Source organism: Cervus elaphus, chromosome 1, assembly GCF_910594005.1.
Source record: "Cervus elaphus chromosome 1, mCerEla1.1, whole genome shotgun sequence".
In the NCBI taxonomy this organism is placed as follows: Eukaryota; Metazoa; Chordata; class Mammalia; order Artiodactyla; family Cervidae; genus Cervus; species Cervus elaphus.
In genome coordinates, this window is record NC_057815.1 from 35,579,211 (window position 1) to 35,594,683 (window position 15,473).

A 15,473-nucleotide genomic window follows, 5' to 3' on the forward strand; every position below is an offset into this window, starting at 1 on the left:
CATTAGGTTTGAATCTTTCACTTCCCACGTTGTAATTCCTATTGATTAACCTCAATGGTTCCCAAAAGTCTGGTTCCCCATAAAGGTTTGAGTGGAAGTACAGAGAATAAAGAGAATTTAAATGGAAGCCTGCCTAATTCGCCCCTATCTGCGGAGACCTGTGTGGAGCTGTCTGCATCTAAGCAGGGGCTTGTGGTCTAGGGTGAATAAGAAATGAACTGCCGCCCATGAATGTCAACCATGGCAGAGGCAAGAAACCCAGGGAGAGGACATCAGTTAGAAGCAGCAGTTCCAAGATCCAGCCAGAGGACGACGGTGCTTGAAAATGAAAGCTTAGGTCACTCAGACAAGGGGTAAATTTAGGACAAATAAAAGAACACCTTGGGGGACTTCCCTGGTAGTCCAGTGGCTAAGACTCTGTGCTCCCAATGCAGGGGGCCAGGGTTCAATCCCTGGTCAGGGAACTTGATCCCACATGCTGCAGCTAAGGCCGGGAACAGCCAAATAAATAAATAAAATAAATATAAAAAAAAAAAAAAAAAAAAAAAATAAAAGAACACCTTATGCAGTGGGTAATAAAAATAAAAATGACCCCTACAAGTTGAACATTTAAATAGTTTGAGGAAGGATTGAGATTAATTTGGCTGATAATATTTTAGGGCTGGAAAGGATTCCAGATATCATCTATTTCAGGAGCTCTGAACCCTGTGGCTGCATATTACGGTCGCCAAGGAGGTTTTAATAAACACTGACATCCAAGTCCTGGACAAACGAATCACAATCTCTGGGGTGGAATTTGGGCATCAGGAATTTTTTCAACTCTGTATTTTAAAAGTACAAGAGGTTGCAAAAATAGTAGTAAGTACTTAGAGTCCTATGCACCCTTCACCCAACTTCTCTCAATGGTGACTGACATCTTTTAACTGCAGTACGATAGCAAAATCAGGAAGGTGATATTGGTACAGTGCTATTAACTAGACTACAAATCTTATGCAGCTTTCACCCTTTATTCATGTGTGCATTTATGTGTCATGGGTGTATGGGTATCTATGAAGTAAGCATTCGTATGTTTTCAGGACTCCATCCAGAAGATACTAATGCAGAGTCAGTGTTGAGAACCAGTAGTTTTGTCCAATCAACCCTCTTTCCACAGGTGAGGAAACTGAGTCCAGAGCAGCAAAGTGACTTGTCCCAGGGCAGGACTGTCTTTTGGCAGAAAAGTTCTTTATTGCACAAAAAGCCATTACATGTCAACAAGGAGCTACTGAGGAAGATACGACTGGGGGGCTGGATGGGTGGGGGAAGCAAGAGGTAGAAAGGACATGGGCCTCATTGTTTAGTTCCCCTTAAGGGACAAATAGAAAATCCAGCCTTTGATAGCCCTTCAAAACTCCTAAGGTTATTGAAAAGCACTTGTTAAAGTTTCATAAAAAGCACAGACCCTGGCCAACAGTAAACATCTCCCACTCTGGTTGTTATTATCAGAGAATTCCAACCCGGAAGGAATCGGGGCCTGACATCATGTCAACGCTCATAACCTTTGAACATCTCTCTGCGTGGCTGCTTGCTACATGTTGCAAAAAGACTTTCAGTGGGTGGGACAAGCAATCGGACTAGTTCAGATGACCTCCTGCCATGCTCTGCCCGGGGAACCTTTCTGGCGTCTCCACTGAGACCCTGAACCAGGCAGTGGGAACACCCCCCTACGCTCTGTGGGGCTCTGGGTCTCTATTTCACGTGCATTGGGGCCTGAGGAAGCCACAGGAATGTTTCTTCCTTCTGCGGTAGCCTGCTGCTGCACCGCGAGCCTCCACCAGCCCAGCGAGGGGTGGGCATGGAGAGCGGCCCCGTCGAGTGAGATGGCTCCAGCCTGAGCACCGCCCCAGACTGAGTAAACCCCTCTGCCTGCCACCCTGGACCTGAAACAGAAAGACACAGCAAGGACATCCTTCTGACCTTTCACTGGAGTCTGGGCCCAGGGCAGTGGGCTGAGGACCTGCAGAAGGGTGTGGCAGGTGAGAACCGTGGGGCTCCTGACCCAGATCTCCTCCCTCCAGCGCAGCTCACATCGGCTGCAGCCGGTCTGAGCTGGGTCGGAGAAGCCAGGCTCACCTGAGCCGCTTGTCTCTGCCACGGGTTTAGCAAGCAGAGCTAGACTCAGGTGGGAGGGTGGGGAGTGTCCTCCCACTGGCTTCTCTAAAGTTCTCCTCCACAAGTTTTTAAGCACTCTCTCACCGAGCTTTGTGAATAAGAAAATGAAAAGGCTGAAGTTTTCTCTGTGCTCCCAGTGTTTGCAGGAAGGATCAAAGCTACAATGGACTTGGCTGTCCTTCCCTGAGGTTTCCTCTCCGTGAGATGGGAATGGCTGGAGGAGGAACCCCCAATCCCCCCACTCCCATTCCCTTCCTGCTCCAAGCAGGGGGGCTGGGGTGGGGGGTCTGGCTGATTGCCTGGAGGAGGCCACCTGGGGAGGACAGAACTGAGCCTGCTGATCTGGGTAGCCAGGCGGAGCTTGAGCCTCCGTGTTCCCTCCCACCTGTGCAAGGGAAGAGAGGAGCACTGGCATCTATCTGTCTCCTTCCTGCCCCAGGATGAGGGGAGTAGGAATCCAGCTTCCCAGACACCATGCCATACAGCCCAGACTTACGATGGCTGGAGCAGACCGACCTGGGCTTGATTCCTGGTTCTACTGCCTATTGGCTCTGTGATATTGGACAAGTGCTTTAACCTCTCTGGGTTTTAGTGACCCAAGCACACAAATCAAAGGAGTAAAACCTACTCATTCAGAAAAACTCTTCAAAATTGGTTTTGTCCTGGGAACAACTTGTGGAATGCTTTTTTTTTTTTTAAGTCGATCAAAAGGAGCTCATATCCGTCACCGGGATGCAATGTACAACCTGAGAAATATAGTCAATAACACTGCAATAACTTTGTGTGGTGACTAGACTTCCTGTAGTGATCATCGTGTAATGTACAGAAATATAGAATCACTGTTTGTGCGCCTGGGACTAACAGCATAATAGGTTGATTATACTTCAATTTAAAAAAAAGGCCCAGGAAGTCGGGTCACACTGCATGACCTGACCATCCAAGAGCTTTCCAAATTCTCTAAGACACTCAGACAAGAGGCCATCATTCTCTTGGAGAGAATGGGGATTGTGAGAGCTTTGCGCTGCTGCCAGGGTCTGAGAAAGAGTCGTATCCATTCCTTTGGGAAAGACTTCCCTAACTATCTGGTTTTTCTGTTCTCTCTGCTCTTTAGGAGAACATCATGGTCTTGCTGACTTCAGCTGATCGCTATGCAGATGGAGCTCCCCGGTTATTTTGTGCCTGGTAGGCCACCTGCCTGCCACCAGCTCATTTGGTCCCCCAAACCAGCCAATAAGTTAAGTATTAGTATCCCATTTTATAGATGAGAAAACTAAAGTTCAGAAAGATTGAGTCAAATACCAGGTCAATAAGTTAGAGGAATATAATTCAAACCTAAATCTGTCTAAGCCCATAGTCTATGACACCCTTGCCCTAAGAAAGGCCCTAGAACAGAGTTCTAAGACAGAGTTCTCCTGAGGGTCATACCACTAACCCACTCTTCATCCATGGGCAACAACATCAAAAGAAACAAGGCATCCCTGACTGACAAAAAAAAAAAAAGCCTGAAATGAAAAGCTGTGGTTAAAACTTGATGCAGAACAGAAAGGGAACAAAGAGAATTTGATCAGCTATTGTCATGGTCTCTGCGAGGAAACTGCTCCAGTAGAGCTCTGTTTCACATGATGCCACGGAACTTTTTTAATGTCTTAAAGAAAAATCAAAAGGCCTCTTTAAGAAACATTCCTTAGGAGGAGCTTGGAGTTGCTGGACTGTCCTTTATTTTAAAAAATGCTTACTGTGCAACTACTCTATATAAAATGGTGTACCAGGCACTCTGCAGAAAGATGACTAAGATAGTTCCTGTCAATAAAACCTCACCATTTTGTATGAAATTCTCTTCTACAAAATAAACCAGAAGAGACACAAAAGTTGACGTCCCATGCCATCCCTAAAAATAATAGGATTACAAATAACTCACTAATGACCCCCAGTAGAAAGTACTCAGTAAGTGGTAATTATCCTTATTCTTTTCTCTAAGAGTGTGCACAGCTGGCTAAATGTTTCATTGAGCCACTTTCAAGGACTTCATCCTGTGGAGTGACTCTGAAGTTGTTAGAAAGAAAGCAGGTGGTGTTCAGTGAACGAGGTACTTGAGGTATGCCCAGGTATTTGGATTCAGGTAAACTTCACTGTTTAACAGAAATGTTTTTAAATGGTTAGTTTTTATGAGCTAGTCAGGGTTATCAGTTACATCAGGAGTGGTTAAATATTTTTTAAATAATAAAATGTTGTGTTCCTTTGGAAAACTGGGTGGACTGAATCATAAATCAATTAGCTAGCTCTGTCTTCAACTGCATAGGTAACCCACCACAGGGCTAAGCTGTGAGCCCAGCTCACCCCATGTGCATGTGGGTCCCTGGGGGCTCTCCTTAGAGTGGAGATTGTGCTTGGGCCGGTCTGGGGTGGGGTCTGAGACCCTGCATTTCTAGCAGGCTCCCAGCTGAGGCTGGCAATTCTGGTCTTTCAACCACACTCTGAGTAGCAAGGGACTGGGATGTTTATTCATCTGTGGCAGCTACACAAACCATAGTAATAGGGTCTAAAAGTAAAAACAGTATACTTTTTAGGGCTAGTCTAATAGCCCCAAACATATAAACGTATACAGAGGCAAACGTGACAATTTATTAATCGGAGAGCTCATTATGGATTAGATTGCCTCAGTCCAGGGACTGATTCCTGAAAGCTTTCCAAACTTAACACTGTACTTGCTTTTGGAGGTAGTACGATATAGTAGCTATGAACGTAAGCACCAGCCCGAGTCACCCCAGATTTAAATCTCTAGGCACATTACTTTGGCTAAACTGCTTAACTCTTCCTAAGCTTCAGTAGTTTGTGTATAAAATGGGCAAAAACTTTAACACTCACTTGCCTCCTGGGATTGCTGGAGGACTCAGTGAAAATGCACATGAAGCAGCTAACCAGATGCCTGGCAATGAGCTATTGACCTTAGGGTTGCAATTAAACCACCCAGGGAGACTTCCTGACTGCCAATGTCACACAACTTCTGCATTTTGGTCTCAGTCTCCATCAGCCTCCAGCCATGAAAAGCCAAGATTTCACTGTTAAAGTTGGATAATGATGTATGTTTGTCTACAATAATACCTTACAAGTAGAGTTCAACAAATTCCATCTTTATTTTGTTTGCATTATTTTTTCAGACAGGCTGGGTCAGATCTTTTTTAGTGTTTCCAGTCACTGAGAATTCTTGCTGCCAGCAGAGGGATAAAGAAACGGCCGAGAATGGGGAACTTCAGCCTTGCCCAGTCGCTCTCCAAGACCTCGTCGGCTGCTGAAAAGGGTCTGTGCAGTGGAGACAAGCAGCTGGCGGTGGAGACGGGACTGAGGACAGGATGGGCCATCCAAGGCAGAGGCAAGCCCCCCGTCAGCTACTGAAGCTGCCCCAGAGGAGCCACAGCCCAGGAAAGCAGTCCAGGAGGGCTTGGAGAGGGAAGGAAGTACTCTGAAGTGCAGTCACAGGCTGTGAGGAACACAGGCTCACTGAGAACCACGCTGACAAATGGTTTGAGAGGCTCTCCCCATATGCCGGATGGGACGCAAGTTCAAGTCATGGTCCTTGGCCTCAGGGAGCCCCTGGTTCTGTTAAGGAGGCAAGACTGTCAGGGGTAGGAAGCAAAATCAACACATCAAAACAGGGAAGCAGAAAGGGCTGGGGAAAGAGAATAAAGAAGAAGGACAGAGGTTGAAGGAAGAGGAGAAAGAGAGCAACCAATGAGAGTGAGGGGAAGAGAGGAAGAGGAGAAGGCAAGGACCCTATTCCAAGCACATCTCAGGTGCCAATTAAAAAAGAGACAAGAGCGAGGATATTAGAACATCCCTTGTGGGATGCCTCCTGACTCCTCACCACCTAAGCCAGGAAGGAGAGGTAGACACTCAAAGAGAGACTGATGGGTTCAGCAGCTTGACTGGGAAGGATAAGACTCAGCTACCTTTGCTTCAAGGAACACTTTGAGGAGTACTTGGTCCTCTGGTTCCCTTCACTTACATGCCATGAAGTGTGTGGGGGGAGAATGGTACCCACCTAGGGGCCAGAGGGCTGAGGCTGAGAGGTCAGCCAGCTCCCAAGTTCCAGTCTCGAAACCTGCCAGTCACACCACTGTGCCTGCATTCTTGGCCTGACTCACACAACCATCAGCCGTCTCGTGTGCCAACCTCATCTCCTCATGTGGAATGGGGATTGTCTGCCCCTGGCTCTCCAAGCTGGGAGCTGAGCGAGTTCAGATCGAGCAGAGGTCTCAGGGTCTCCTCCCGGTAAGTGCAGTCCATCCTGCGCTCCTCTTCCTCCCCGCTCCCTGCTCAGCTGCTGTGTGCTCCTGCTGACCAGGGTTGGGCCCAAGTGGAGAAAACAGGGCTAAGGCTGCGTCCACAAAAAGCACAGCATCTCCTCCAGCCACTGGGAATTGTTCGTTTGCTGGAGGAAAATAAAATTTATGTTTAATCCATGGGTCTGCCACCTAAGGGGTCATTCCACTTATTGAAACTCAGAAAATAAGCCTAAATCTACCAGAACTACCTCCACCCTCTCACCAAAATTGCCTTGAGTTCACACGACTGGGACTTCAGGGCTGAAGGCTGATCGACCAGGTTTTTGAGAATAAAGCTGATTTCAGACTGAATTGATCAGAATCAAAACCCCAGATCAACCTCCACTATTCTTAGTGACTCCATAAAGCTGGACTTCCCCTCCCCAAAAAGGTCTCTGTTAGAACCACCTTGCAGTCCATTTTAGAAATTGTTTTTGGCAATAGCCATCCAGAGAATTTTTACAACCCCCGAAAATAGTCAGTCTACCCTATCTGTTCCATGCTGCAGGCCGGTGGTGCCTTATAATTAAACAACTTCTCATAAAATGACAGGGTTTGGGCCTGAGATTGTTCTCAAAGATACACTATGCAAACATCCCATCAGTGTTACCAGAGAAGAGGAATTTCATTTGGAAAAGCACAGTGATTAAGATGCCAAAGGAAGGACTCAAGGTTTCAAACTGGACCACTGGGCCAGAACTTCTTCCAGAGGATCCCAGGGGATCTGGATGAAGTTTTCAACACGAGGCTCAAGCCTGGTGTGACACCTTGTTTTCACTCTGGATTTCTTACAGGAGTGCTTGGGCAAGTCACTTAAGTGACCCAGGTTTGATTGCTCAGTAATAGTGGGCTTCCCAGGTAGCTCAGTGGTAAAGAATCCACAGGAGACACGGGAGATGCGGATTGGATCCCTGAGTTGGGACGATCCCTTGGAGAAGGAGGTGATAACCCACTCCAGTATCCCTGCCTGGAGAATCTCAGGGACAGAGGAGCCTGGCAGGATACAGTCCATGGGGTCACACAGAATCAGACACGACTAAGCGCATGCGCACACACCCACGCACACACACGCACGTGCACACACACACAAACCATCATCATAATGCTGACCTCACAGGGCTCTTGTAAATGCCGAGGACAAGGGAGGGCAGAGGAATGCAGCCCTCGTGACATGAGAAGGGGACTGAAAGAAACAGAGGAATGTGCCCTGGGTCACTGGATGGCAAGCTACAGTTGAAACCCCAAGTGCCTCTGATACCTGCAGTGTTCTCTCTCCACTGAGCCCCAGATATGACAGATGAGAAGTAGCCATTTGCCCATTATGATCGCTACAGCACCCTATTGGGTGATACGTTTGAGCTAAACTCCCTTCAAGACACTGTCAGCCCAGTAGAGACTTCGTAGGGGCAAAGTTTTATCACAATCACACAATCTTCCTGAGCAATCTGCTGGAGCGCAGGATTTCCACAAGCTCAAACTCAGCTCAAATTCCTTCACCCATTTGAAGATTAGAAGCTGGGTCTCTACTGAGTCTGCACAAGAAAGACACAGAGGCAGCCTCCTACCACGTACCTGTATTCATCCCTTCTGAGCACTATTTTAGAGCTCAGAGCTCTCAATATTCTAGAGGCAGTGATTACCGTTAAAAATGATTATTAATTTTATGGAGCACCTAGCAAGGTAGGTCAGGCTCCTTATAATATTTGATACTCAAAATGAAACTGAGAGTGGGTATTTTTTTTTTAACCATTTCCATTTTATGGTAAAGGAAGGTGAGGCCTAAAGGGGTGAGGTGATCTGCTCCAGGTTGTACAATCAAGAAAGGTGGGCAGGATTCAAAGCCTGGTCCTCTCTACCAGAACCACGCTTGTCCCAGGATGCCAGATGCCTCAGTCATGCCAAGGACAGCAGTCAAGGCAGCACACCCCCAATGCCAGCCCCGACATCACCAGGCCAGACTCTCAAAAATGCAAAACTTGCAAGACAGGCAACAATGTAAATCCACACAGAGCCGGAAGTGGATCTACCCTGACAGGCAACCCAGATGGTCACTTGGTCATGGAATGTGCCCAGCCCGATAAGAAGGCAAATGCCCAGCGCCTTGTGGAGCCAAGATGCGTGTCGGGTTTCACTGCTGGGCTGTGGCACAGTAGGAGCCGTATGTGGTCTCCACCAGCCAGGACTGGCTGGCACTGATGCCCACAGCTTGCCCAGCATGGCTAGACCAGCAGTGGGCCCCAGGCAGCACTTCTCATGTCTTTCTAGGGGGCAGGGCACAGTTCCAAGGAAGCAACCAAGGAAAAAGGCAGCAAACCAAGGAATAGAGATCCCCTTCAAGCTCTGCCTCTCTGCACCCCACCGCTAGCTCTGCCTCTCTGCACCCCACCGCTATCTCCAGGTCAGCTCAGGCCCACCCTCCATCATCCAGACTCCAATGCCAACTCCAGCCAATTCTACCTGGAGGTGAGTTATTTCGTGGGTCTGAGCCTCGGTGTCCCTTGGTGAGTAAAACAGGGTCCAGTTGTGTGAAGCCAGCACATAGTAAGTGCTCAATAAACGCTGGGCACCTCCTCACTTCTTACAGCAGCCTCCTGCCTGAATTTCAACTTCTCCCATCACCGGGTTCATTCAGCTTAGCATTTTGTTAGACACTGGCTTGGCTGTTTAGCTATGAGTTTCTATTCTTGTGTAAGTCTTGTCTCTCCCAGGGCTCCTTAGAGCCAAGAAATAAGTCTGATCTTTTTCTTGTCTCCCCACGGAGCACTCAGCAGAGTCTGGGACCACAGCGTGACCCATGACCTGTTGGTGGGTTGGAGCTCCTAAGTTGCTTCATAATACATGAAGCAAAGAACGAAACATTCTGTGAGGGAGTTTTTAAGTATCATGTGCTGTACTGTGTGTGTTACCTAATTAATGCATTTCACCCTCGCAAAATGAAGCAGATGCTGGTTTTATTTCCATTTTACAGGTACAAGTCTTAGGGTGGTTAAATGAAGTACCCAGAGCCACATGAACAGGTAGCTGGAAAAGTCAAGATTTGAATCCACATCTTCCGTCTCGAAAGCTCATGCTTTTAATCACGATCTTAATTCCAGTGACTCAGCTAGGGTCTGTTCTATAGGGTCAGATGGTCCCCCAGTCCCCCACCCCCACCTCACCACACACAAGAAACCATGAGAAGTTAAAGAAACAGGAAAACGTGACAAGAAAGGATCAAAACAAGTCCTAGGGGAAGCCCCGGAGTTGCCTGGCATCTTCCTCTCTGATCCAGGACTGACACACGGCCATCCAGACCTCAGACCCTAACCCGCTCCTGCTAAACCAACACAGAAAACAATGCACCATAATCAAAAGCAAGGAGAATCTTCCTTTTCCTTAGAAGCTTCTCCTTAAATGTTTTCCTCAACACCACAGCCTAGAGAAATCATAGGACAGAAGAAGCCAAAAAATATTATATAAATTGAAAGAATCATCTTGCTTTTCAGAGATCATCTTTATGGCAGGAATCAAAAAAGTGCTGGCTTTCTAGGGTCAATTCCACCTGTCTGTTACACCTCAAATTAAAACATTTGCATATTGCCTAGAGGGCTTTGAAATTTAGAAATTCATGTGCTATATCTTGAAAGTCAAAAAAAAAAAAAAAATCAATCAAAACCAGCCAAGACTAGTTCCCAGGAGATATAACTGAAATGTACAAGAATCCACCCCAGCAGCATGGGGTGATCTCCCTGCAGGGAGACTGTCACCACTGTCTGGGTCCCAGCCGAGTTTGGTCCCCCTCTCAGGAGTCCAGCCTGGGTTTGTCCATCACTCTCAACTTAGGCTGCAAGCATGGGGCCAGCCAAAGGTGCTATGAGCCCTTCTTGATGCTTCTAGACTCAAAGAATACAAAGCAGATGGTCAGAGAAGGTGGCCCCAGAGCAACATCGTAAGCAGATGAGGAGTGATTCCAAGCAGAGAAGAGAGAGGAGCCCAAGCCCTTTGACACGTGTGAGCCCTTGTAACCGAACCAACCAGTTCAGAGATCAGTCATATTACCCCCACTTTAGAGACGAAGAATCTGAGGCTTTAGAGAGGTCAATTGGCTTGACCAGTGTCACAAAGGTAGTAAATGGAGTCAAGATCTGAGCCCAGACTTGCTGGCGCCAGAGCTCACTCCCGTGCCTTTGGGTGGCTTCCCCTCCAAGTCTGCACGACAGCTTGCACATGTGAGCGTAAATGTTACCGGCACATACCACAGCCAGCAGTTCAATCATTTCATCCTGAGTCTCAGGTCAAACGGACCAATAACTGGGGTGGAAGTTCAGGTGAAGTGGCCTCAGGAATCACCATCTGACCAGTTCTACATTCTAGCAATGCACACAGTGTCCGGCAGCAGAGACCAGGCTGGGCGCATACCAAGGCCACAGCCCGAGACAAACAGCAGGCTCCGAAAGGCCCCTGAAGCCACCTGGCCCCTCTCTCCCTGCTGGCTGCAGGGCCCTGGGCTTTACAGACCACCTCAGACCCTGTTATCTTTCTCCGGGCTCCTGGCTGGTTTAGGGCGTGGCCCTGCTCTGGTTTAAAGACACACAGAAGAATACAGGTCATTGACTCAGCATCCCCGCAGCCTCTAGCCATCCAACAACACAAGCACGTGTAATGCACATGCGCCTCTGGCTAAAAACCCATTCCTCAGGGGAGCTGAGCCTTCTGAGTCTGATAGTAATAGTAACCAGGCTATCTGTGGCCACGTGCCTCATTTTTTGCAACAGAAAAGTTCAGGGAGAAGGCCAGTAGCAAATATTGAGAATCTCCTTTCTGCCAGTCACCAAGTACATAATGTATGTATTTTAATCCTCCCAAGAACTCAGCAAGGTAATAGTTACAGTAATAGCCCCATATTATAAAGGCCATTTACATTAGTAATTAGGGGCTTAGGCTGTGAAGAAAAAAATTGCCTGGGTTCAAATTTTGGCTCCTCTTCTTACTGTTGTGTGCCCTTGGACAAGTTACTTCACCTCTCTGTGCCTCACTTTCCAAGCTCATCAGTTCTTTCCTGGACTCCAGCCTTCTGCTCCCCACGGCCCCCTCCTTACAGATTTTGGATTTCCCAGTCTCCTTAATCATGACAGCCAATTCCTTAAAACAAATCTCTCCAGTAGATGGATAGACAGGTAGATAGTTAGATAGACAGACAGATAGATGCACAGTTCTGTTTCTCTGGGGAACTCTGACTAATACAGATAATAATAATAATGCCTAATAGCACAGATAATAATAATGCTCATGAGATTGCTGTGAGGGATAATGAGTTAAGATATGGACTTTTCCTGGCACCTGATGAGAACACAATGTCTGTCATTTTAAGCCATACGGATGAGAATACCTGGTCAAATAACTTCTCCAAGGGTCGAAATCCAGGATTGTCTGACTCTGGTGGGTGATGGAGATGAGACTGAGCAGCTACAGAGGAGAAAAGGAAACCAAGCCCGTGGGTAAGAAAAGCAAGGTCCAGTGCTGGACTCCAGCGGGTCAGAGCCAAGGGCAAGTGGGTTTGAACTTAGCCCAAGACCAAAGGCAGAAGGGTCCTGCCCTAGGCCTCTAGGAGGCGAGCTTGGGGAATAGTCAGTGTGACCAATCTGACATGTTTTGCCCATCTTTCCCAATTTTACCACTTAAAAAATTGCCTGGGTTCAGATTTTAGATCTTCTTCTTACTGCTGTGTGCCCTTGGGTAAGTAACTTCACCTCTCTTTGCCTCACTTTTCATGTTCATCATTTTTTCTCTGGTCTCCAGCCTGTTGCATCCCCGACACCCTTCTGGGACTCCTTTAGTCCTGGGCAAACTGGGACAGCTAGGCACCCTAGAAACAGTTCCCCTGAGAAAACAGAGGTCTGGAAACCCAGACTCTCCTCACATTGTGTGAGACCCTCAGACTCACTCGCTTTGTGTTAGGACCTCTGAGGAGGTCAGTTTTGTGCAAAGAGAGGTATTTGTCAGTTTTACCAAGGAAGAGACACGCCTCCTCTGCTGAAGCTGGGTCACTGCCTTTAAGTTCGCACACCGTGGGGCAACCACCTCCCCATTCAGCCATCCCTTCACTCCACTGAGAAGAAAACTGAAGCTCAGCACCAAGGAGACCTGCCCAGGGTCACCAACGACTGAAGCCTGGTCTTGGGGCCCCCAATCCTCTGCTCAGTCAGCCACACCCTGGGCCAGAACATTGTGCTGAATTTGAAGGGGACAGCTCAGTCCCAGGCATTCCCCCACCAGAAATGGGTTTCCTTTCAAGATGGCGATGAGCCAGGAGCTGTTGGACATGACCCTCAAAGGGCCCTGGGATGTCCAGTTTCCTCCAGATAAAGAGCCTCTGAAGCCCAGAGAGACCCACGTTCCTGTGACCGGCTTCCCGCATGTCCTGCCCACTCAGGGAACAGGAGTTTCCAAGAGGCACCTGAACACGCAGAGCTCCCACGTGAGCTACTAGTTTGCCCAGTGAGGACAGTAAGACTGCTGTCACCTCCCGAGAAGGGAGTTCATGGTCCCAGGGCGGGGATGGTCACCAAGAAACGCATATAGATCTCTTGAGAAGCCCCTTCCTTCTCTGTCTCCATCTCTCTTTGGCTCCAAGCATAGGCTTGTCCTCAGAGCACAAGTCTCCAGATTTCTCCACCACCACACCTTACCTCTGTGGCGTGTCGTTCTCTCACCGCCCTGTTCTCAGCACTCCTGTCTGAGGGGAAGCCACTGCTGACGGGCTCCAAGGTGCCAAGATGCTGAAGTACTGCTCCTCCTGTTGTATTTCTTCCCCCCCAAACTTGGGTTTCAGCAGTTCAGAAGCTGGAGAAAGGGGGACTGGGCTTCGGCACTGTTGCTTTGGCACCTGGAGTTTGGTGTAGGGAAAGATGGAAAAGGGAGATGGTAGATGAAGAAGCTCAAGATGGGGCTTTCCTGGTGGTTCAGTGGTGAAGAGTCCACTTGCCAATGCAGGGGTGTGATCCCTGGTCTAGGAAGATTCCCCACAACACAGAGCAACTAAGCCAGCACACCACCATCACTAAGCCAGTGCTCTAGAGCCCGGGAGCCACAACTACTGAAGCCCACACACCCTAGAGCCTGTCCTCCACAACTAGAGAGTAGCCCCCACAGCACTGAAGACCCAGAACAGCCAAAAATAAATAAATAGAAAGGAAGCTCAAGATGGTTCAAGAGCTCTGGTTTCAATCCCAATAAAGGCTTCCAAGAAGCAGGTCAGGAGTGCGTGATAACTTTGCTTCCTCAAGCCTTCCTCTTTGCTTTCTCAAGCCAAGAACTGCCCATTCTGGTCTCATCACCAGACCCAAGAGAAGACTATGTTCCAGGAGAGCTGGGCCCAGCCTGGCACTTGAGGTCAGTTACTGCTCGTGGAATTTGAACCCAGGTTTGCCTCCTGGGACCACCACCTACTTCTACTCATTGTGAGCATTAAATTAGATAATAACCCAGTAACACACCTAAAGTGATTAGTTAGCATGATGTCTGGTACATTTTAAGTGTTCCAAAAAAAGCATTAGCTTTTCGTATAAGTAGTATTCTCATCCAGTTATTCAAAGGATTGGGACTTAAAACGTTTGCACAATTTTCTGAGGGTTACCCATCCCAAGTGAAGGTCAGAGTCAAGCTGATTATGCCATGCTAATAGGAAAATAAAACTCACCAAATAAAGCATTATTACTTTACTAACATTGCTGTGATGGACTAAAATCCTGAATATTTGCCACACAGAATGTCAAGGAAGTTAGGATTTAAAAGTCAAGATATTTCAAGGGCAAAAACATCAAAAGCATTTCCCATGAATTTGTAATTTTTATAAGAAGGTAATGAATGTTCATGCTGCATGGTCTTCAACCACTCCTGGGCTGACCTGTCAAGCTCAAGGTTATGGTTTGTGGCCTTTAGCTCTGCTTTTAAATTGGCTGAGCATCAGTGCACTGTCAGCCAATTTTCTGTCTCAAGGGAATAGCTCCTGGGTCCAGCCCAGACATAAGCTTACTGTCCTTAAAGATTTTCTTGAAAAAGACAGTCCTGACCCTCCTCCATTCTCTTTTCCCTCCCCTGAAGCTAATAATAACTACATTAGCTTATCAAGTATGTGTATGGTCATATCCTATGAATTTTTCATGTATTGTCTCAAGTAATCCTCACAATAACCCTCTGAATTACTGAAATCACTGTTTCCATTTTGCAGATGTGAAGATTGAGGCTCAAAGAAATTGTCACCTGCCCAACTAGAAGTCTGTGAAGTCACATCACTCATTGCCTGTTACCTGTGTGTGTGTCCTATTACTAATTAAGCTCATTTTCTCTTGAGCAGTCCTCACTGGAGAGACAGTATTTTTCCTCCCACTTGTGCATAACAGTTGTTAAAGTTATCTGTTGGCACAGCCACTGTGGAGGATCATTTGCTTGTATCTATTGAAATTTTAAATTTTCACACTCTAGCACACAGCAATCCCACTTCCTCTGTCCTAAAAAATACTCACAAAATTGAACAAGGAGCTATGTTCAAGGATCTTGGTTGAAACACTATGATAATGGAAATTTGATAACAACTCAAATGTTCACTGATTGAGGAATGACCAACAAAACAGAAAACTATGGCATATACACATAACATGAAATTTTAGGCTATGACAGGGATGAATGAATCTGCTATGTTTACATGGAAAGAGAATCAAGACCTACTGTGAAGTGAAACCAGCTCCAGAATGGTGCTTGTAAGTATGACTCCATGTGTTGTTGAAAAGCAAGTGTTGCTGGTGTTTTCCATGCACATATTTGTTTTTGTTTGTTGTTTTTAACCACTAAGTCATGTCCAACTCTTTGCATCCCCGAGGACTGTAGCCCACCAGGCTCGTCTACACTTGGGATTTCCCACTGAAGAATACTGGAGTGGGTTACCATTTCCTTCTCCAGGGGATCTTCCCGACCCAGGGATCACCTTCATTGGCAGGTGGATTCTTCACCACTGAGCCACCT